General features: G+C 43.2%; 1 long non-coding RNA gene across 1 annotated transcript in view; it reads right to left on the bottom strand.

The window, feature by feature from the left end:
• LOC108636125 overlaps positions 1-21,554 on the bottom strand; it is a 70,810-nt gene extending 49,256 nt beyond the window's left edge. Inside the window, exon 1 of the long non-coding RNA XR_001918149.1 lies at positions 21,321-21,554. This is a non-coding gene — a long non-coding RNA (uncharacterized LOC108636125). The remainder of the gene's footprint in view (positions 1-21,320) is intronic.

Genomic DNA, 22,570 nt, shown 5'->3' with positions numbered 1-22,570 from the left:
AAACTGTGCTCCAGGGATCTCCTTGGATCTTCGGCTGCAGTGTGTATGTGGAACGGACGGTGGGAAACTGGAACTCAGCCCCAGTCCATCTGCAAACTGAACTCTCCTTTTATATTTTGGGCCTCTTGAAGGAAATTAAAAAAAAAAAAAGAGGTTTAACAACATCTAATTGAATGCAACCATCTAATTTCACCAACAAACATGGAGAACTGAAGGGAGGATAACAAGTCAGCCCAGGACAGTCGGGTTGATGCCTGATGACCTGCTGTAATTTTGAAGAGCAGCTCCATAATGTGACAATTAATTATGGAGTCACCCAAGCGCAATTAAGTTACGGATCTGCCTAAGGCCCCACATTCCTGTGTGGTTCAGCCAGTATCCATTGGCTCAGCAGGTAAAGAGTCCCTCTACAATGCAGGAGACACAGGAGACTCAGGTTCGATCCCTGGGGCAGGAAGATCCTCTGGAGAAGTAAATGGCAACTCACTCCAGTCTTCTTGCCTGGAAAATCCCATGAACAGAGGAGCCTGGTGGGCCACAGTCCACAGGGTCACAAAGAGTCGGACACGACTGGCTAACTATAGCCTCGCCTCAGCCAGGACCAGATCGTGGCTCTTAGGCTTATTCCTGCTACTCAGACTCAGCCTCTTATCAGAAAGAATGGTTTTTATTTGCTTTTTGTTTGTGTTTCACTGACAGGGGAAAGAATTCCATTATAACCTAATAGCAGCCATAGAAAAAATATAAATGATCACTGGAACATTTTCCTTATTCTATTCCACACTGCTTCTTTGCTTAGATATTAATCAAACACCACAGAGTCTGTTTGGATTGTCCTTCTGAAAGGTTATATTAGACTTCTGGATTTTTTTTCAGTGGCCCAGACTTAAATTGAGGTATAAAAACCGTCTGGGAATGACCCAGAGATGTGCACTAGAGGGAATTCCCACTATAGACAGGATCCTTATTTCTAGATTTTCTATGTCACTCATGTTTTAATAATGCAAATAACATAAAAATTAGGAAGCTGAATGAAAAATCTGCATTCATTTTTCATGTGAAATGTGAGATTTCAAGTGATTCTCTCGTTTCCATAGACCAGCCCCATGAACCTTACAGCATGTATTCACTATCTTCCATCTTCAAGCTGATCAACATTACTCTAAGTGTCCCATGATAACTATTTGCAGCCGCCACCCTTGACTCGCCATGGCGGTCACTATCACTGCATTTCAGAATGTGACCGCATCTGTTTATAGTCTTCCTTATGGTGTGCCTCCCTGAAAAAAAAAGGTATTGCCTCTTCCTCAACCTTTAGGACCACGTCCCATTCGGGCCATTAACATCCAAACAGGAATTTTTGCTAGCTAGGGGAGAGAGACTGCTGACACTCACTTGAAATGATGCACTGCCCTACAAATGCTGACCCAGCGACACACCTCAGCACAGCCATGCTGCCTCCACACCCAGAGGGAAACACAAACGCAGAGAGAAAAGAGCAGGGGTTATGACGAGCCCCTTACAGTATATGCACTCCCAGTATTGTATGCTCCCGTTCCCAAGCAAGGTGCTAAGCTGTTTACATGAGAAAATCCTGTCAACCTCCACTACTTGACTGATGTAATATGAAGCTTTATTGGTGACAGAGGAAACACTACATAGTAGAAGCAGGGAACAAGCTTCCAACAGTCTCAGGTCGGGAATAGCGCTGCTCTCTCAACTCTCGCAGCCTTAAAAGATATTTATTGTATGTGAGATACAGCTTCCCACTGTAATTGAGACTGCACTGTAAGCAGGAAGACGAATAGATTATTTCACCTTGGCAACTGTATCACTTCTCAATGTCCCAGTTTAAATGCAAAAAGATCTGGACGCAAACCAACCTGCACGCGTGTTTCCACTGCAGGACTCACCTGCTTGTGCGAACCTCTAGCCTCCCTGGGCCCCAGTGAGGTGAACTTTACCCTACTAACTGTGCAAAACGATGTAAGTTGGGGGCTTCTAGCAATATCGAAAGACATATACAACTACCCGGCTGTAAAAAGACCACAGAAAGGCTGCCCGGTCTTTGCTGAGGACCAGGAAACCGTCGCCACGACAAACGGATGATGTCATCGCCACACGGAGAGTGTGCGCTCTGGGCCTTCTCAGCCTCAGGACCCTGAAGACTTGGGGAGAAAAGGTTACTGCACAAAGGGAAACGTGGAGATTCGGGGACTCAGTAGCAGGCACGAGGAAGGAAGAAAGGCCAAAAGAATTCTCTTTTCTAAATACAATCCAACATGCCCAAATTCCTCCCAAACTGATAAGCAACCATTTCAAAATCTGAAACTTATACAACTTTCACCTTGTCTGCAGGGTTTTCTCAAAGGACTCCTTGTGAAGCGGGGAACTATTCAGGGCTGTACACTTACAGAATTAGTCCTCCCCAGTCATTTGTTTTGGCAGGAAAACCTGATCTGCTTTTTTGTAATTAAGTGATTAAAAGTGGTGTTTGATTGAACCCTAGCTATACAGTGATCTTGAGCTGATTGAAGGACACATTCAAATGCTTCTATTAACAGTGTTTGTGCTGAAGATAATATATCTTTACTCAAGGATGGGATAAGCATTTCTATTTGAACACTTTCAACACCAATGATAATATACTTACTCATTTCAGAGGCGGGTTTTATTAGTCCCTTTCGAGAATGAAAAAAAAAAAAAAACTATGATGATACTTTAAATCATACACTCCTGAGAAAAAAAAAGTGAGTAAATTATCCACAATGATCATTTACGGTGAGAATGGAAACAAAAATTTCCATACCTGATTCATTGTGATGCACAGAAGGAGGAGACTACATCACAGAACTATAATTTATCACCACTATAGACTCTGCAGAAGCCTATGTCAAAGGATGAGACACACTGACCCCAAACATAAGCAGAACTGTTTTGCAAAAAGATGTATTTGTTCCTTCCATCCATGCCTCCCTAATAAGCAGATCATGCTTTTTTCCCTTAAATGTCATTACTAATTTTAAAATATGCATGCTTCCCCCAATGTTGCAGATATAATTAAAGCCCTATTATGGTTGAGAATGCCCCAGAAGTAATGAGAAATAGCATCCCTACCCATGGCCTTAGCAACTACATGCCTTTCCTGATTAATCACAGATGCCAATTCAAAACTCTACACTAGCTGAGCTGGGTTCTAATTCTGTTCTATCACCAATCATTGTTCTGAATTTGAATAAACCACTGCACTTTATTCCAAGCCTCAGTTTAGCTACCTGTACACTGAAGCAAATATATGTACCACGTGCCTTCCAAATTTAAAACCATCATATGCTAAAGTACTTCAGAATAAAGCAAAAGGACTTCCTAGAGATTTCCTATAAACAATCTGTAGAGAGGAAATGACTTATTGTATCCCATGTACTTTAAATGATACCATTTTAAACTAGCTTTAACCAAAGTAGAAAATAGAATTTGAGCACTCTGTCGCCAGGCCTCAGGGACTCTTCTATTACCTCCTGGAGATGGTCTGATCCTGGCCATAGGCGATTTTAATTTATCCCCCATCATCACAGTTAGCTATCATGGAGACTCAGCCCTTGGTCAAATCAATCCGGCCTTGTACAGAATAAAACGACTCTGGAGAGGCAGCGAATGAATCTGGTTTAGAAGTCACATAAACTGAGCAAGAAAACAAATAAATAAAAGACAGTAGGCTGTAAGAGCATGTACCTGCATCTCCTTCTACATAAAGTCAATCAATTAGCGGTAAATTGTTAAAACTTTGCCATTTGGTTTGATCCTTTTGCAGCTTCCAAAGCCTCCCCCTGCAACAGCCGGCTATGAACTGTGTTTCCACGAGAAACAGGCCCTGGCAGTCTACTGCTTTCCTCCCCCTCTATTTTCTCCTCTCTCGCTCCAGCTAAGCTTTAATACCTGTGTAAGAGCAGACTCTACACTACTTGGCGACACACACAAGAAATAAAAATCCATATAAACTAGGATTCTAACCATAACCGCATTTGCCCACATGGTATTCCCATGATGCCCAAAGACACAGGCATGTTTGGAGACTGAAATGTAAATGGGATTATTTATTTGCTGAGCATGACAGGAGGAAAAATGAAACGCAGTGCTACAGTCTTCACAATGAGAACTCAGTCCATTTATTGTCCACTGTCAGGGTGCTGAATTTCGATCTATTCTTTCAACGTAAAACACACACACACTCAAAGACTGAATATGAAGCATGCAACAAAATCTATTACACAGAAAGCAGGGAAGGCATATAATGAAGTCTCTTTCTGTCTACAAGGTCATCCTTCTAATTCATGGAATTCATTTAATCCTGAGGTCCAATTCAACGTGTCCTCCTCTACAAATAAATCCATACAGGTTCCTAACAAAAGCCCTAATAGTGGGTTCAGAATGCAAACCCACTTATGCCTGGGAAAAGCAGCCGTAATATAGACGCCGGGAAATTGTTTGGGGGCAGTGGTAAGCACCCCAAAAGAAGCCATTTTTCTAAGTATCTTTTAGAGGACAATAAACTGCTTTACCCAAAAAATTAAACTCTAAGCAAAAAATGAAACTAATAACATGTGCTAGAGGTTAATTTTCAAGGGCTTGGAGCTGCAATTTACCAACCACTTCCTTCATTAGCAGCACCAACTCGTCATTAAAGACTTCTCCAGACTGTGCCTTCCATTGGAACTCATGAGTCACGTGACTGGCAGAGTAACAGTTATTCATCATTCAATCTATAGTAACTGCTTAGCAAGAAGGACCAAGGCCTGACTTCATCTTTGTATTACCTGTGACAGATTTTATGAGAAGTTACAAATATTTAAAAGCCCTGCTGTTTAACCTGATGAACTAGGGACATCTCAATTTTCCCTGGAAAGTCAGTGAAACAAAACTACTCCCAGAAAAACAAATATCATATGTTAATATATATATATGGATCCTAGAAAAACAGTCCTGATGAGCCTGTTTGCAGAAGAGGAACAGAGACACAGACACAGAGAATAAACTTGTGCACAAGTGGGAGAAGGTGAGGCACACTGAGAGGAGTACCAACATATATACCCTGCTGCTGCTGAGTCGCTCAGTCGTGTCCGACCCTGTGCGACCCCACAGACGCCAGCCCACCAGGCTCCCCCGTCCCTGGGATCCTCCAGGCAAGAACACTGGAGTGGGCTGCCATTTCCTTCTCCAGTGCATGAAAGTGAAAACTGAAAGTGAAGTCGCTCAGTCGTGCCCGACTCTGTGCGACCCCATGGACTGCAGCCCACCAGGCTCCTCCGTCCATGGGATTGTCCAGGCAAGAGTACTGGGGTGGGGTGCCGTTGCCTTCTCCAATATATACACTACCATGTGCAACACAGACAGCAGCTCAGCACAGTGCTCTGTGATGACTTTCAGAAGTGGGATGGGAGAAGAGGGAGGAGCAGGAGGGAAGAAATATATGTATACGTGTAGCTGATTCACTTGGATGTACAGCAGAAACACAACATTACATCACAATTACCTTCCAGTTAAAAAAATAAGTCACACCCCACATTAAAAAAAAATTATCATGGTTATTACCTTAAAATCTTGCTACAATAAAAGGGAGGCAAAAACACTTTTCAAAACAGCAAAGAAAAATGTAATCATCAATTAATAAAATGCTAGGAAGTCTCAGTCCATCTTTCCATCTTATAAAAACATTTGATTTTTTCCACTAACAGAAAGACCAATGATACATGTAATATGTCTTGGTATACGGGAGTTCAACTGTTAGAATGCTTGTGCTTGTGAAATGCGTTGTGCTACTACTACATACACCAGTACCTCCACCAGTTGAAGCATTAACCTGCCTCTCATTCTGTTCTGAGAAAGATTTATTACATGTAGGTGGTTACTATCAGCTAAACTGTGAAACCTATGGAAATGTGAGAGATTTTCAAGTGCCCATTCAAACGCACGTTTCTGCGGGTATCCACATTTCACTGATAATTGCTCGGCCAGGCCAGCAGAAGCCACGCCAAGCCCTTGCATCATTTTGGTGCCCTAGCTTCCGCTCCAAGAAGGCAATGGCACCCCACTCCAGTACTCTTACCTGGAAGATCCTATGGACAGCGGAGCCTGGTGGGCTGCAGTCCATGGGGTCGCTTAGAGTCAGACACGACTGAGAGACTTCACTTTCACTTTTCGCTTTCATGCATTGGAGAAGGAAATGGCAACCCACTCCAGTGTTCTTGCCTGGAGAATCCCAGGGACTGGGGAGCCTGGTGGGCTGCAGTCTATGGGGTCGCACAGAGTCGGACACGACTGAAGCGACTTAGCAGCAGCAGAAGCAGCTTCTGCTCACGTTTCTCTGGACCAACTGAGTCACGGCAAGGGCAGCTCTTTCAATCTCCAACATTCCCTGTGTTCTGCTGACTGCATCACGTGAAGAGACGCCACATTTCCTGATATCCCAACACAATCCTGCTGACTGTGGGGTGGTGGGATTTCAAAAGCCTCACCCAAATGTGGCTAATCCCGGTCAAGGCCCCACACAAACTCTTTGCCACAGACTGCCTCATTTTTGCTTCCTACCACATCTCATTTTCTTAAGGACCCTTCTTCAGGCAGGTAAACAGGACCATCTCAGATTTCAAGACATATGTAACATTCAGCCTATGGCTTTTGGCTTTTATTAGAAACTTGAAATGGCCTTCCGAGGTGGTGCAGTGGTAAAGAACCTGCCTGCCAATGCAAAAGGCTTAAGAGAGGTGGGTTCAATCCCTGGGTCAGAAAAATGATCCCCTGGAGAAGGAAATGGCAACCCAGTCCAGTATTCTTCCCTGCAGAATCCCATGGACAGAGGAGCCTGGCGGGCTACAGTACACACGGTCTGAGGCAAAGAGTGGGACACGACTGAAGCAACTTAGCACGCAGAACAATACATGGTGCAACTGACTTTTAAGGACCCTTTCAGTTTTCACTCCAAGTTCTTGCTGGACATCTAGTCTTTATTCTTAATAAAGTCAAAATGCATAGTAAATGTACACCTAATTATTGTGGACTTAGTATAATAGTTGGGTTCTTTAGCAACAATAACTCACCTAATTCTCACATCGATTCTGCAACAGCGGTATTATCATGCCCACTAAGCAGATAAAGAAACTGAGATGCAGAGAAGCTACATAATTTGCCCCCACTCACACCACCTATAATAAGTGTCAGCATATTGCGAAGCCTCAACTCTTAGTTGACACATGGTAGGGCTTCCCTGGTGGCTTAGAAGGTAAAGCATCCACCTGCATTGCAGGAGACCTGGGTTCAATCCCTGAGTCGGCAAGATTGCCTGGAGAAGGAAATGGCAACCTATTCCAGTCCTCTTGCCTGGAAAATCCAATGGACGGAGGAGCCTGGGAGGCTGCAGTCCAGGGGGTCACAGAGAGTCGGACACAACTGAGCGACTTCACTTTCCTTTATTGCTGCTGCACTGAACAATTTTTTTTATTAAGATACTATAATCCTGGTATCTGCTTTCGAAGGGAATTAGACACAAGGCTCCCCTGTTTAACATCCTTCCACAATTGATACTTGCAGAATAAAGTACTAACTCCTTGATCTAGAATGTATACACTTTCTCAGCTGCCTGCCCTTCCAGCTTCATCACTATGCACCCATCCCCAACACATATTTTTCTGGTGAGGACTGACTGTGCTCTAACTTTTCACGCTCCCTTATGTCTTTGCACACTTGCAGAGTCGCATCCAAAACATCCTCCTCCATTGTGTCCATCTGGCAGGTTCCCACTCATCCTTCATGACTCACTTTGAGCCTCTCCTCTCTGGGCATTCATCCCTGAGGCCCCACCAGCAGGAGGGACGGTCATTCCCACTCCTGCTTTCCCAGGCGTCCTCGTCACTAGTCTAGTACGGCTGTGGAAGTTTCGCATTAAAACTGTGTTAGTCTCTCCAGCAGTGAGATCCTTAAGAACAACTATTTTCTCTGTCATTCCTCTAGCAGGACAGATGCTTCAAAAAATAAGCAAAGATGGTGTAAGTGGCATTATTGGAGTTGAACAACATCACCTACATATAAGCTCGGGAATTCCAGGACCTTGTGGATGGCAAGACTGGACAACCAGGAAGATGTCATTTACAGAAAGTCACATCTATGTCTTAAGAGGAGTTTAAAAAAAAAAAATTACTCAACATAGAACTCTCATTGTACAGCAACTAGAGCTGTTAGCGTACACCCCAGGTGTGAAGGGCATGGCGCTTGTAGGGCCCTATGAACAGCTCATTGTGGCTGGAGTGGAAGGTGAAGGTGGCCAGAGGCAAGAGGAGGCAGAGCTAGGTCCTGGAGACCCATATGCGATGGTACGGATTAAGTTTTGCATGAATGGTTTCCTGACCTTCATGGTTCAAATGACACTTCCTCCATCAAGCACACTGTATTTTCCCATCTGGAAGAAGCCTCCCTCCCTCCTTTATCTGCTCTTCTGCACGGACACACATTAGTCGTCCAGAGAACTAGCCTCCTACCTCTTTCTTTGTTCAAGGCTTACCTTACCTGCTGAGCATAAACTCATTAAGGGCAAAGTCTAGATCCTTTTTCGGGCCAGTTACAACCCAGAACACAGCCCAAAGCCTAATACATTGTGGTATGAAGAATAACACATTCCCTAGGTTCTGAAACTACTTTATAGTAATTTCAGTAGAGTCTATAAGCATGAAAACCAATTTATGATTATATATCACTGCTAAATTTTAAGACAGATTTCAAATAAAATTTCTCTCTGGAATTCCCAATATTCTAGATCTTCATTTGGGCACTAAACTTTGCACAACTAGCCATCTTGTTGTTGATGATACAGACATGAAGTCTCAACACAGTCTTTTGTCTGGGTACATTGTAAGGTTGTATCTGATTCACAATCACTTTCATCAGAAGCTTAGAAAAGATTTCAGATGTATCCTACTGAAAATGTTGGGGAAGAAAAGGAGGGTTGTATTATGGGTAAGGGTGATGTGCTTGTGAGGACAAAGAGGAGATATAGTCTTTAGTGAGAAAAAACGTTTAAAGTCACGTATTTGGTCGTAAACCACAGCTTAAAATCTACCAATTTTCTAGAAGAAAAATGAAAAACAATAACACAACCACACACCCACACCACCCTGGACCAGGCAAGGCAACACTCACTCTCCCAGCACATGAGCCAAGGAATCAACAGGGAAATGATGTTCCTGAAGTTTCACTTATAGATCAAGGACAGTGTGAGGTACACGCTAGATGTTAGCATTTTAATTTGAATCAGAGCTAGCATCATCATGCTGAAACATTTCACCGAAGGTATAACCTTCAAACGTGTATCAGACAACTACAGTAATTCCAGAATCATGGCATCTACTACAAGGACGCAGCCTCACAACAAAATAAAACAAATATTGCCTCTTGAGCGCGAATTGCTGCCTTGTATTCTAAAGTATGCTTTATACTTTGCAGGTTATTTTCTGGGAAAATTTCAAAATACATAGACTTTTCCCTGGATTCTGCTATGAGAAGGAGCAGAAGATGGACGTTTCTTCCTCACTTAATGTAATTAAATGGTTGAGAATGGGGGTCCGTGGATGAGCCCAAGGCATGCAGCCTTTCTGTGCTGAGACGTTCATCCCAGATGCCACGTCCCTTGCAGCCACACCAACACTAGCGACTTGTAATGTAGGGGATGGATTTCTCAGAGCCAGAAGGAAGAAGCAACCCCACAGCCACACTCACAAAATCATCCTGCGGTATGATTTCCCCTCCAACCCCACTACAAGGAAGGAGGGACAGGAGGCAGCTGCCCAGTAATAAATACCAATCAAGGACCACAAACATTTACATTCAGAGTTTGAGTCCCTCCATATATATTACTTTAATCTAAATCAAGGTGAACCAAGATCCACAGGGGCGAGTTGGCCGGAGCCATCATCAACCAGTGTAAGGTCTGTGGAGGCAATGGACACGCATACAAAGAAATCACCAGAGGCTCGAGTATTCAGATGATAACAACTAAAAGGCTTTCCTCCTAAGAACTCTTCATCCCATGATTAATTCAAACACCGTAAGGTCAGCCAGTTAAAACATCAAGACTTTCCATTTCTTTTACAGGCTCACAATTCCTAAGTGCAATTCATAATCTAAAAAGCTCTGCGAGTCCAAAGGTTTCGCATAACTAGACCTGAAGTAAAACAAGGCGATAGTCATTATCTCATTGCATCCGTGTTACTGTCGCTCAGCTGTGTCCAACTCTGCGACCCCCTGGACTGTAGCCCGCCAGGCTCCTCTATCCATGGAATTCTCCAGGCAAGAGTACTGGAGTAGGTAGCCATACCCTTCTCCAGGGGATCTTCCCCAGCCCAGGGATCAAAGCTGGGTGTCCTGCATTGCAGGCGCCAGGGAAGCCCGTATTAGTCTTGTACCACCTGCTGTAATAAGTTACCACAAATGCAGTAGCTTAAAAAATTTACTGTCTTACAGTTCTGGAGTGCAGAGGTGCAACAGTGGGCTCCCTGAGCCAAAACCAGAGTGTCAGCAGGACGGCGTTCCTGTCTGGAGGCTCGAAGTGACAGTGATTCCTTGTGTTTGCTGACTTCTGGAGGCCACCTGCATTTCTTCACCCCAGCCCCCTTCCTCCATTTCTGAAGGCAGCCAGGTAGCACCTCTGTTTCCATCACCACACCTCCTCCTCCCACCACCACTGGGCAAGGTCCCCTGCTTTCAAGGACCCCTGTGATTACACAGGGCCCACACAGACCACCCAGCATCATGGCCTTATCTCCCAGTCCTTAAACCTTAATCACAAATGTCAAGTCCTCTTTGGCCATGAAAGGTGATGTATTCACGGGCTCTGGGGATTAGCATGTGGACATTTTATGAAGGGGGTATTATTCTGTCCACTATGCTCACTTATTCTGAATATTCAAGGATTTTCTTACGGAAATAGTTATATGTTACGCCAAGAGAAGTTGTCACAGGTCACACTGGGTTTGTTACATGATATATATACATATAGATACACACACATACACTCCTCTATCTAAAACACAAGAAAGTGCAAATTCTGAAATATTTCTTGTCCCTAGGCTTTCAGATAAGTGACTGTGACTATGATGAATCTGTCCAGTTGGATCTCTCCCTCCTCATCAGGAGCTCCTCTGTCCACCCCTTTCAAAGGAGGAATTGCTCTTCTAGTAGGTCAGACAGAAAAACAATGACTGGAGTTTAATTATGAGGGAGCAGGGTCACCATGCTTTAAAGAGAACAAAACCGAGATCTAGTCCCTCTCTCTTTCTCCTTCCTAGTTTTACATGGTTTTTAAGTTGAAATTAGGACCCCTCTTGGGACATGATCATTTATTCCTCTTCCTGACTTCCTTCCCAAACTATGGCTAGACCAGAGCATAGCAAGACTAAATACATATATATTTGGACTCAAGCCAAGAGTATGTGCTCCAAACCACTTCTTTCCAAAGAGCCCTGCATCAAGGGTAATCGGCCCCAGCTCAAGCAATTAATAAAGTGGTATTCTGATTACCATTTGGCTGCTATTGCCTGCATTTATCTTCCCTGGGGGCCCTGCACAGGCACAAAGGTAATTGACAGAACAGATTCAGGTATGTCTGGGATTCTAACATACTATCTAATCCCCACCTCAATTCTTAGAACATGCAAGCAAAAAGCACAAATATCAGAAAATTTACTTAAACATTCATAAGACACATTTCCGTTCTGGCATATATATATATATATATATATATATATATATATATATATCCCAAGTATGATACAGACATTTGCCCTACAGGGAATACACTGAACAGACACAACTAGCTAGTCAGTTAAAAAACAGGTAATGGCAGAATTTTTAATGCAACTTCCTGTGACATTATTGAGAGTTTATCTGCTGTAGGCAGAAAAGCCTTTGTGGTTATTGAGGCCATACATAGGAGACCTTCAAAAGAGTATTAGCATTCATTAACAGTGTAGAACTCAGGATAACTCTCAATTATGGTGACATAATTGAACTGGATTTTGTCTTGAGTGCAGCCTAACCCTAACTTGTAAAGTCCACCATAAATAAGCAGCTAAATACTCTGAAAAGAAATTTAAATTAATTAAGCACATCCCAACTTCCTCTAGGGCAAGGACCTTATCTTATTCATTTCTGTATCCCTGTTATCCTCATCACAGTACAGAAAGTAATTAACATATACCTAAAACTTTCTTTTAAAAATCATGCTTACTTTATAAATTAAAGCCACATCAAGTGTGCAAAGAACATAAAACAAGCACATAAGATGAGTCACATTATCCAACAAAAACCTGCTTAGCAGAAGACATTTATGAAAACACTCCCAGACTACACATCTGCCATATAGCCTTTTGACCGGCAATGAATAGTAGTTTAATTTCTACATTTTCAAAAAGAACAGAAAAACCAGACATTTTGCTTATCCTCAGTTCTAAAGGTAGTTCTTATCACACACTGTGCTCAAACATAAAAATATCAAGACGACCTAGCGACTTCATTATTTTTCTCCTGAGGCTTGTGATGCAACTCATCTGTGATATCTTGAAAACTAATTTCTGAACATCTACTTACTGGTTTTCCTAAGCCATCCCAGGTGATGCTTGTTCAAATAGCAAATGCACATACCAAGGACCAAAAAAAAAAAAAAAAAAAATCAATTTCAATTCCCAGAGAGCATGATATTGGTACAGGTCAGTGAACACCATCACTGTTTTATACTGAGAAAAACTTGGATCTGAAAACATTCTCAGAGGCAAAACAATCCTATTAGTAACCCTACCTGACAAAAAGCAAATATACTAAAACCTTAAGCTCCAAAGCATAAGACTAATGGTTCATTTATGAAAATAATATTCACGCCAATATAAAGGCTCGAAAACCTTACTTCTTCTTGTTCTCCAAGTGCCTAATATCCACTTGTATGCGTGTTAGTCGCTCAGTCATGTCCAACTCTTTGTGACCTCACAGACTGTAGCCCGCCAGGCTCCTCTGTCCATGGAATTCTCCAGGTGAGAATACTGGAGTGGGCAGCCATTCCTTCTTCAGGGGATCTTCCCAACCCAAGGATTGAACCCAGGTCTCTAACTCAGTCACCCTTTAAATTTTTATGGGATGATAATTTTATGTAGATAGCATTAAACAGATCCATGAAGTAAAAAGTGAGGTTACGGTCTTTTTTTGGTTTTCTGAATCATGTCATTTTGTATGTACTAAAATGTCATAGTTATACAGAATCTTTTATTCCCATAATAATATACAATTTTTAGATTCCCTTAAACTTAAGAGAAAAAAGTTTGATATGTACAACCCAGAACTATGCTTAAGGAGGGAAGTGAAGTTGCTCAGTCATATCTGACTCTTTGTGACCCCATGGACTGTAGCCCACCAGGCTCCTCCATTCATGGAATTTTCCAGCCAAGAGTACTGGAGTGGGTTGCCATTTCCTTCTCCAGGGGATCTTTCTGACCCAGGGATCGAACCTGGGTATCCCACACTGCAGACAGACGCTTTACTGTCTGAGTCTAACAATATTCAGAAAAGACCAGAAGTACAGACAAATCCATGAAGAATGGCTACGTTAGGTAACATCACCAGGGCCTCATTGGGGCATATTTTATTTGAGGCACTTTAATCTTGCCTGGTTCAGAAGATAACAAAGGAAAACTTCTCTGGCAATGAAAGCCAAAATTTTAAATGTCTTCCTGCGTGTCTGAGGGTCGGGGGAACTCTCTGGGGGATAATCTGAAAGTAAACTGGGGAATCTCAGGTGGCTTGGTGGTACAGAATCTGCCTGCCAGAGGAGGAAACATGGGTTCAGTCCCCAGGTTGGAAAGATCCCATGAAGAAGGAAATGCAACCCACTCCAGGCTTCTCGCCAGGAAAATCCCATGGACAGAGGAGCCTGGCAGGCCATAGGCCATTGTGTCACAAAGAGAAGACACAATTGAGCACACACACACTCAAAGTAAATTACAATACTAGCTAAAGTTCACCTGAGCATCAGCTAAAGCACGTCCCAGCCCTCAACCTCCAGCCCCACCCTCTTAAACAGATCCATTGCCAAACGGAAATGCTGATTAGGTTCCAGGTGAGCAATTAATGAAAGAAGAGACACCATGCCTCGTGCCCTCATTTAATTATGGATAATGTCCACAGAAGATTCATTCCAAGGAGTTAAAAGTTTAAAAGGAAGCTAGGATGCCAAAAATTCACTGTGCTAAATGCAGATTTAAACAGCAGTCTCACAGCTAGAATTCTACTGATGCTTCTACCTAAAGAACAATCATAACTATTTATATACTAACAAACTTGAGGCGGTTTAAGGTTTTTATAGTGTTGCTGCATAACAAATTACTCCAAAATTTGGCACTTTCAAACACTTAATAACCTATGCAGTTCCTATGGGTTATGAATTCAGAAGTGGCCTAGCTAGGTGGTTCTGGCTTGTGGTTTCTCAAAAGGGTACAATCAGTGTTTTACCAAGGACGGCAGTCATCTGAAGACTTTTATCAGGGCTAAAAACACCCTCTTCCAAGGCTGATGCTCCATGTGGTTCGTAGAGCAGTGCTAGCTGGCAACAGAAGGCCTCCCTGCCTTGCCATAGGAATCTCTATGGCCAGCTTGAGTATCCTCACAACATGGTAGCCAGCTGCTCCCGGAACGAGTCATCCAAGAGAGCAAGGCACAAGGGGCAATGTCTTTTACAACTTAGCCACACAAGTCACACACTATCACATCCGCCATATCTCACTGGTCACAGAGAAAAACCCTATAAATGTGCAAAAGTAACAAGAGAATGAACAGCAAAAGGCAAAAATCACTGGGGACCGTCTTGGAAGCTGGCTTTTACTATCTTAAAATAACCTTCCAAATGGAAGTGTTCAGTACAGTTTTAGAACTGTTTATTATAGCCCAATTTCTTTTAAAAACAATTTTCCTTCTCCACACTGTATGGCTTGTAAGATGTTAGGTTCCCCAAAGGAAGATTGAACATGGCCCCTTGGCAATGAAAGCAGAGACTTATCCACTGGACCACCAGGGAATTTCATCTTAAATATGGTGATATGGGATCAATCCTGCTGGGTAACATCTTTGAGTGCATGCTCAGTAATGTATGACTCTTTGCGACCCCATGGATTGTAGCCTGCCAGACTCCTCTGTCCACGGGATTTCCCAGGCGAGAATACTGGAATGGGTTGCCATTTCCTCCTCCTGGGGATCTTCCCAACCCAGGGATCGAACCACATCTGCTACGTTGGCAGGTGGATTTCTTACCACCATGCCCTGTGGGAAGCCCTAACTTCTTTGAGGGAGATATTTAATAAATGTCTGTTGAACCAAACTAATCCCAACACATTGCTCATGTATCATTTTGTTCACCTGCCATTAAATTCTCAGGGTTATAATAACCTTATCACTTTAGTATCAATATTCCTGACAACAGTGTCAATATTATTTAGAAGCAGATATTCTGGATTCTCAAAACCAGAAGGAATCAGAATTTCCATGGTCAGAGAATCACAGAACTAGGAAGGCTCTTAAGAGGTTGTCACCTAATTTGTTGCAGTGGAACGATGGGTCCTTGGAAACCCACTGTACTATCTTTTCTACTTTGGTTTTTAAATTTTTTTTCATTATGGAAAGTTTTTAAAAAAGAGGTATACTAACCCAACACATTCAGTTTGCAGAGAACAACCTCTCAATATGTAAAGAAATTGACCTACTCAATGCAGCTCTTTATACTGGAGCTCACAAAGGAAAAAAAGGATGAAACAAATATTTAAACAACATTTTCTCATCAATGAGACTTCAAGCGACTTCATACAAAAAAATTATTCAGACACCTTTAGCGAAAGTTTGTTGCTTTATGATTACATTAGGATAATAAGAGGCAGTGTGGCTTGTGAGCAAACAGCACTGTGAAACTGAAGCATTACGTAAGTTTTATGCTTGTCATTTTCTAAACTGATGTAATATAGCACTACTGGAGCTAATCCTGAGTTTGAGTTTCAATTTGTGAATTTTTCAAAAAGTCCATGGATAATGTTTATACTGACTATAAAATAAGCTTTTCTGGAAATAAGGAGAATTAAACCCTCCCAAATAAATGCATTCTTATCACCCAGGCACCTGATCATTATTTTCACCTTGAAATTGTCAGGAAAAGCTAAGGTGGGAAGTGGCACGGGGTGGGAGGGAGCAAGAAAAGGGCACAGCTCTTAAGTGGACAAATATTATAAAGCACATTCAGACTCAGAAGGAAAAATCTCAACCGAAAAAGAACTGGACTTCGGATAACGCTGTTGTCAAAATGGAACAATAATAATGAATGAATGTGCGCTAGACGTCAGCAGCAGTCCTCAGTATTATCAGCAACACCCTCTTCCAGCTAGTCTTGACAAAAATCCTTCAACAATTGTTTTACAGAGAAGGAAACTAAGACTCAGATTAGGAAAAGTACCAAAAGTAACCTACATAGTAAGTGCCGGAGCTGGGATTCAAATCCCAACACAGTCTACTCAAGAAGCCACGTCTTTAAGCGCTGTGCAATACTGCCTTAAAATGTATCACTATAATCAGGCGGCCCTGGTGTCTGATTCCATCTTAATAAGGTGGCCTAAGATGGAGTTCAATAACATAAATGTTTCTTTTGATTCGGGAAAAAAACTAATGGTATCATTTTGTGGTCATGCTTGTAACTGTAATACAAGCATGTAAAAGGAACCATTTCTTCTTCAACACTATGCATTCAAACCTACCAAAAGCCAAGTAAGACTGGAGATTTCAATGGCGCTTCCCAGTAGGAAAAAAAAAAAAAATGAAAGCTGGATATGAGTGCTGCATATAAATAGCTACAAAGAAAGATTTTTAAATATAGAAACTTTTTTTCAAATTTTCTTGACTATATCTGAACTGTTCTCTATCACTTATCAAAAACGCTAACTTCCAGTCTTCTCTCTAGAAAACTCTGGCCCTATGTTGCTGGTAGTGTTTCCAGACCTTGACATCTCCAGGCCCCCGTTAACCAAAGAAGCACCACCAGCAATGGTCACAACTGCCACAGCTCTTATGAAAATGCTGCACAGATTTTAAAAAGAGCACTGTACAAACACTGTATAATGAACTAGCCGCTTTTAAATTCTCACAGGGACCAAGCTAACTTTAAAAATTATGTTTGGAGAAATACAATAGTAAACAGACATAATTATAAAGACCTAGAGCTTAAAAAGAAAAAAAAAAAGACCACTGAGTTACATAACCAGCTTGAGTGATGCACTGAATTCAGAATCTATGTTACTGAAGTACTTGTCCTGAGACTTCATCTGGGCCAGAGAAGAAGGATGACCTGTGGAAACTCCACCACCTGAGGCACATATCACACACTGCTGTTGACAGTCAGACTGGGGAGGAAAAAATGAAGTCTGAGCAGAAAGCTCGGGGGATTTTTCATACCCTGAGGTCCACTTAATCTAACAGAAAATTGCTTTTTTGTTACAAAAAATGGAGGAGGGGAGGAGGAGATCTTAAATGGTTTAAAAAGAAAAAAAAGAAAAAAGAAATGTATTCCTCACTTGCATTCCTGTAACTAAAAAGGGTGATACCTGCTGGGATTATTCAGCATATTCAATTATACGATTACTCACTGAGCACTGACTACCCATACCCACAAAACAGAGGAATGTATTTGCCTTTTCCTGAATGGAAGGAAATACTCAGCATCATTACACATATCTCAATGGTATAAGGAAACACTTCCTTTCCTGAGACAGAAGTCTTGTCTGTTGCCTCTGAGCGTGTGTGAGCATGTGTGCGTGTGTGTGAGCGTGTGTGTGTGTGTGTTTTAGCATCCACCACTTCTACACATGTACACTTGCATGTACATGATCATGTCATTCACATATATTTGAGAATTCAAAAAAACAGGAAAAACATCACTATGCCCATTTTTCTTCTGAAAGAAAAACAAAGCTAAGTGACATCTGTCAACAAGGAAGCCGCTCCAAGAAGCACTCTGTGATACAGTGAGAAGGGAGAATGTAACCTTGGCCTCTTGGCTTCTATTTACAAACACACCTCCCCGACTCTCAACATTTTAAAGCTGACAATGCCTCTCATGCTTGATTGGGTGCTATTCTCACCCTAATTATCCTAGCTATGCACAAAGTCAGATGCACTTCTGTATAAACACTTTTAAATTAAAAAATATAACTTGTTTTTTGAGAATTTTAGAATATTCAAGTGAATGAGGAGCTAAAGGGAATTGCAAAGGGGGAACTGTTATTCTGACTAAAGTCAGAAAGTCAACGCCAGTCCAAACCAAAGAGGCAGCACACTTTTCCTGTCAAGTCCCTGAATGATGACAAAGTGTGGATATGGGTCCACACTTCAGCTTCCACCCAGGAAAACCATTTCCTGTTGCCATGGGTTACAAGGATGAGTCACTTGCAGCCCTCCAAACAACTTGAGAGATGTCTTATACCAATGTCAGAATTAACAAAATACATTCCTGGTAATTAGCAGTGCTCAGCAATACAGTCTATTAAAATATCAGATGAAAAATATCTATTAATCCCTTGAGATAAAAATGGGGACTTGAGGTTAAGTAAACTTGAGGGATATTTTTCCTATTATAAAACAGATAACATTCCCAACCTTTCATTAAGTGATCCATATAAACATGCAATCACAAGGAAGAGAAAACAGTTTTAGGATCCATGTACTATAAACAAGAGTAATTTACGTCTTGTCACTAACATACCTTTTAACCTCAAATCACACAGGCTTAGTCAGGACAGGCTTTATATTAAATCCTTTACACACACACACACACACACACACACACACACACACAAGCAATCACATCAAAACATTAAATGTCCAGAAGGGCAAGCCATCTCTTAAACTAAGAACAATAACAAAAATGAACATTTTATTGTACATACAATTAATTGCACATTCAAGTTCCAAGAAGCATGCTAGGAGAATCTTGTAAATGTGTCAGGAGCAACCCACCCAACCTAAAGAATGCCAAAAATCAGAAGTCAGGTGCAAGCAATCACATAGGACCATTACTACTATCAGCATTCACTAGAAGAAGAAAACGTTGTAGGAAAAAAAACTGTGCTTTTCAGATATCACTGGCAAGGAGATTTAAGTCTTTTGTAAATATTCATCTAAACTGCATAATTACGACCCCAGGTCCGAAAAGTATTAGGTACAGATTTAAGCAGAGGAAAATCCATTTAGAACAGCTGCAGCTTCTTAATTGGCTAAAAACAAAGACACTGTGAGGTGGCGTGGCAGTATTTATCTTTTCTTGGTTTTGGTCTAGTTTCCATTATACCAGTAGTTTCTCTTCTTCCTGATTGATTCTCTGCTCCAAGATCCTTTTTTCTATATTAAAAGTTGAATTTAAAAACAAATGTGCAGACAAAGGAAAAGGAGGCAAGGGGGGCTCTCTAAAAACTGAGACCTTTTCCTGTATAAACTCTGAACACCACTGAAACAGTGGAGGAAAATCATTGCTTAACATTGTTTTCACCCCTGAAATATTCTGACCTCAGGAAAACTTGAGAGCATAACAAGTAGATCTTTTGAGAAACAAAGGAAATCCATATAAATCCTATTTCTGGTAAAAATCGAAGTCATCCTCCTTTTCTCCCTTTGTTTTCACATGATCCAGACATCTTAAGTTTCAAAGAAAAATAAAACCATGGTGAAAATCACTTCAACATAAACAAGGCTGAATGGGTTCTGTACTACATAGGGGCTCTGTTTTCCAAGTAAGTTTTAACTTATACCTACCTAGTATGGTTATACACATGCTAAGAACCAAAAGCAAAAATCTCATTTTATTGTATTTGCATGTCTTCAGTACTGAAGTCTGAATCTAGTTATGTATTTTACACTAGAGTTGCTACGCCTTTTCTATTCTTTGGCAGGTCCCAATGTCCTGGCCCCCTACTTGGTTTTCATACCCAGCCTGGAGTTTTGGAAGCAAGCCTCTGAACCTTAGTTATGCTCTATCGACTCACTGTAGGGACTAAGAAGCGCAAAACTGAATGAGGTTTAAAGAGGAGATAATTAAGGTAATAGAAGTTGCATGTTCCTAATCAACTGGGAGAAGAAAAACACACACCTGTCTCTCGGTTCTCCTAAAATTAAATATCAAAGAGGGGAAAGAGTCTATCAGTCTAAGAGGGAAGTTCCTCGAGAAAAAAAACTAGGGGTTAAAAAAAAACCGATAGATTTCTTTACACCCACGGCTTATGTGGATTTAAAACATAAGCAGTCCTTACAATACACGTCCTCCTGTGAGCACCGAAGCGAGCTGCCGAACTCTTGATTTGACATACAGACGCCCAGCTCAGAACGCATTTCTGCAGAATCAAGGGAGATCAATAGACTCAGGAAACAAATATGTTGATGGATGAAGACGAGTCGGGAAACGACCAGGTTGAGGTGGCCACGCTGCAGGTTTCACCGCTCTTCCCATGTTGGCAAAACCAAAGGTTACAAACCATTCCCCTTTCTTTTAAGAGGGAAAGGAGAAAGGGAAACGAGGCGGGGGGGTGGGGAGATAAGGAAGGGAAGATAATGGAGCCAGCGATGAGAAAAGGAAGAAAGAAATGGGAAGGGGGGAAGAGAAAGAGAGAAACCCGGAGAGAGGCGGGGGAATAGGAAGGGGAGCTATGATGCATGGACGCTCGCCAGCCACCCAGCCGAGCGCTCCATCGGCCCCCAAGCCTGCGTCCCTCGCTCGCCCGTCTGGAGACGCGGGGCTCCCCGGTACCGCCGCCCTAGGGCTGACAGCCCTCCCCGCGACCCCTGCACGGCGCACCCAGCGCCCAAATGCCCAAAGTAGCCCGCCGGAGCCCAGCCACCCGAGCCCGCCACTCCCTGGACCGCGCTGGCCGCCCACCCCCGCCCCTACTTCTCCCCGCGCCCCCATCACTAGTCTCAGGGAAAAAAGCCAGCGAGAGCGCAGAGATGGGAAAAATCAAAAAGAGGAGGGGAGGGGGCGACCAAGAAAAAATTATATACAAATTATATTATACAATTATATATTATATATATATATTAAGTAAGGTGCTTGTGGGTCCTGGGGGAGCAGCAGGGGAGGAGACCCGTGGAAGGCACCTGGGAAGGAGCACGCTGTTGCAAATACCCCGGGCTGCGTGGGGCTGGGCGATTGTCCACAAAAGGAAGTTTGGAGGGAGAGCAGCCGTTTGCCAGGGGAGAGGACGAGATCCGAGCGTTACCTGACTGAGGTCAAGCCGGCGGGCCGCGGAGATCCTCAGGTTTGCGATCCTGAGCCACTTGATCAGGTTACTATGGAAATCGTCTTAAGGAGGAGGGCGGGGGGGAAAGCCAGCAGCCAGGCACATCCTCGTCACCCCCGAAGGGAGCCGCCGGGGCCGCCGAGCGCGGGCGCGGGACCGGGCGCGGCGCCTCTGCCGGCCCGGCTCGCTCTTTCTTCGCTCCTCGGCCGGGCCGCGCCTCCCCGCCCCGCGCCGCCGCCGCCGAGCAGCCCGCGGGCCGAGCGAGCCCTCCGCGGCGCGCAGGCGGGAGCGGGAGCGCGAGCGAGCCGCCGCCTGCCGGCCTGGGCGCCGGGCGGCGCTGTCTCCCGGCCGCGCAGCTGGAATTTAAAGAGACAGGCGCGGCGCGAGGTCGGGGCCGCGGCCCGCGAGAGCGGCACACCGGGCGCCCGCCGCCTGCGCCCCCGCCCAGCGGCCCGAGCCAGCCCTGCGAGAAAAGTTTTCTGCGGGGACGACTGGGGGAGCGCCCAAAACTGGCCCCGGCCTCCTCTCCCGAATGCAGAACACAGGCTGCAGGCAGAGTGATAGGGATTTTTTTTTCCCCTCCCTGGGAGACTAGCGGGGAAATGATTTGTATGCTCAACAAGTCATGCACCTATTTTCAGCAGCGCTCGTTTCCGTCCTGTGCAGCGACTTTTTTCAATGAAAGCACCGAGAGACAAATGGAGGGGGTCACTCCTTTTATGTAGACTCTAAGCGGAGCCGCATGGGTTTGGAAGGAAGGTGGTGGCGGGAAGATATAGCTGTCAAATATCTTGAAAAAAAAATAATTTTTCTTTCTCTCCTCCTCTCAGCTAGCGAAGCACCTCCTTTTCCCTTCCCTCCCAGCCGTGGAGAATACGCATGAAGGCAGAATCCAACCTCTGGTCCAGCATTATCCGACAAATTACATTCCTGCCGGCACCTTTTCTCTACAGCGATGGATGTGTCTATCAGAAAGAAACATCTAGTCTGGCTGGCCCTCTTCAATGCCTAGCGGAAAACCAGTTTCAATGGGCAGTTCTCTCACTGCTATTGTAAATAAGGCTCAGATTTGTGCTATTCCCAACATGCAGCCCAGGCAGAATGTGTTTATAAATTACATGGTTTAATGCCATCATGGATGTACCAGTACCAGAGAAATTATGATCCAATTTATTTTACTATTGTAACCACTACCTTTCATTGCTTCATATATAGTAAACAGCCATTGT

Source organism: Capra hircus, chromosome 5 (assembly GCF_001704415.2).
Source record: "Capra hircus breed San Clemente chromosome 5, ASM170441v1, whole genome shotgun sequence".
Taxonomy (NCBI): domain Eukaryota; kingdom Metazoa; phylum Chordata; class Mammalia; order Artiodactyla; family Bovidae; genus Capra; species Capra hircus.
The sequence above is the reverse complement of the archived record's forward strand: the minus strand, read 5'-3'. Positions and strand labels throughout refer to the sequence as shown.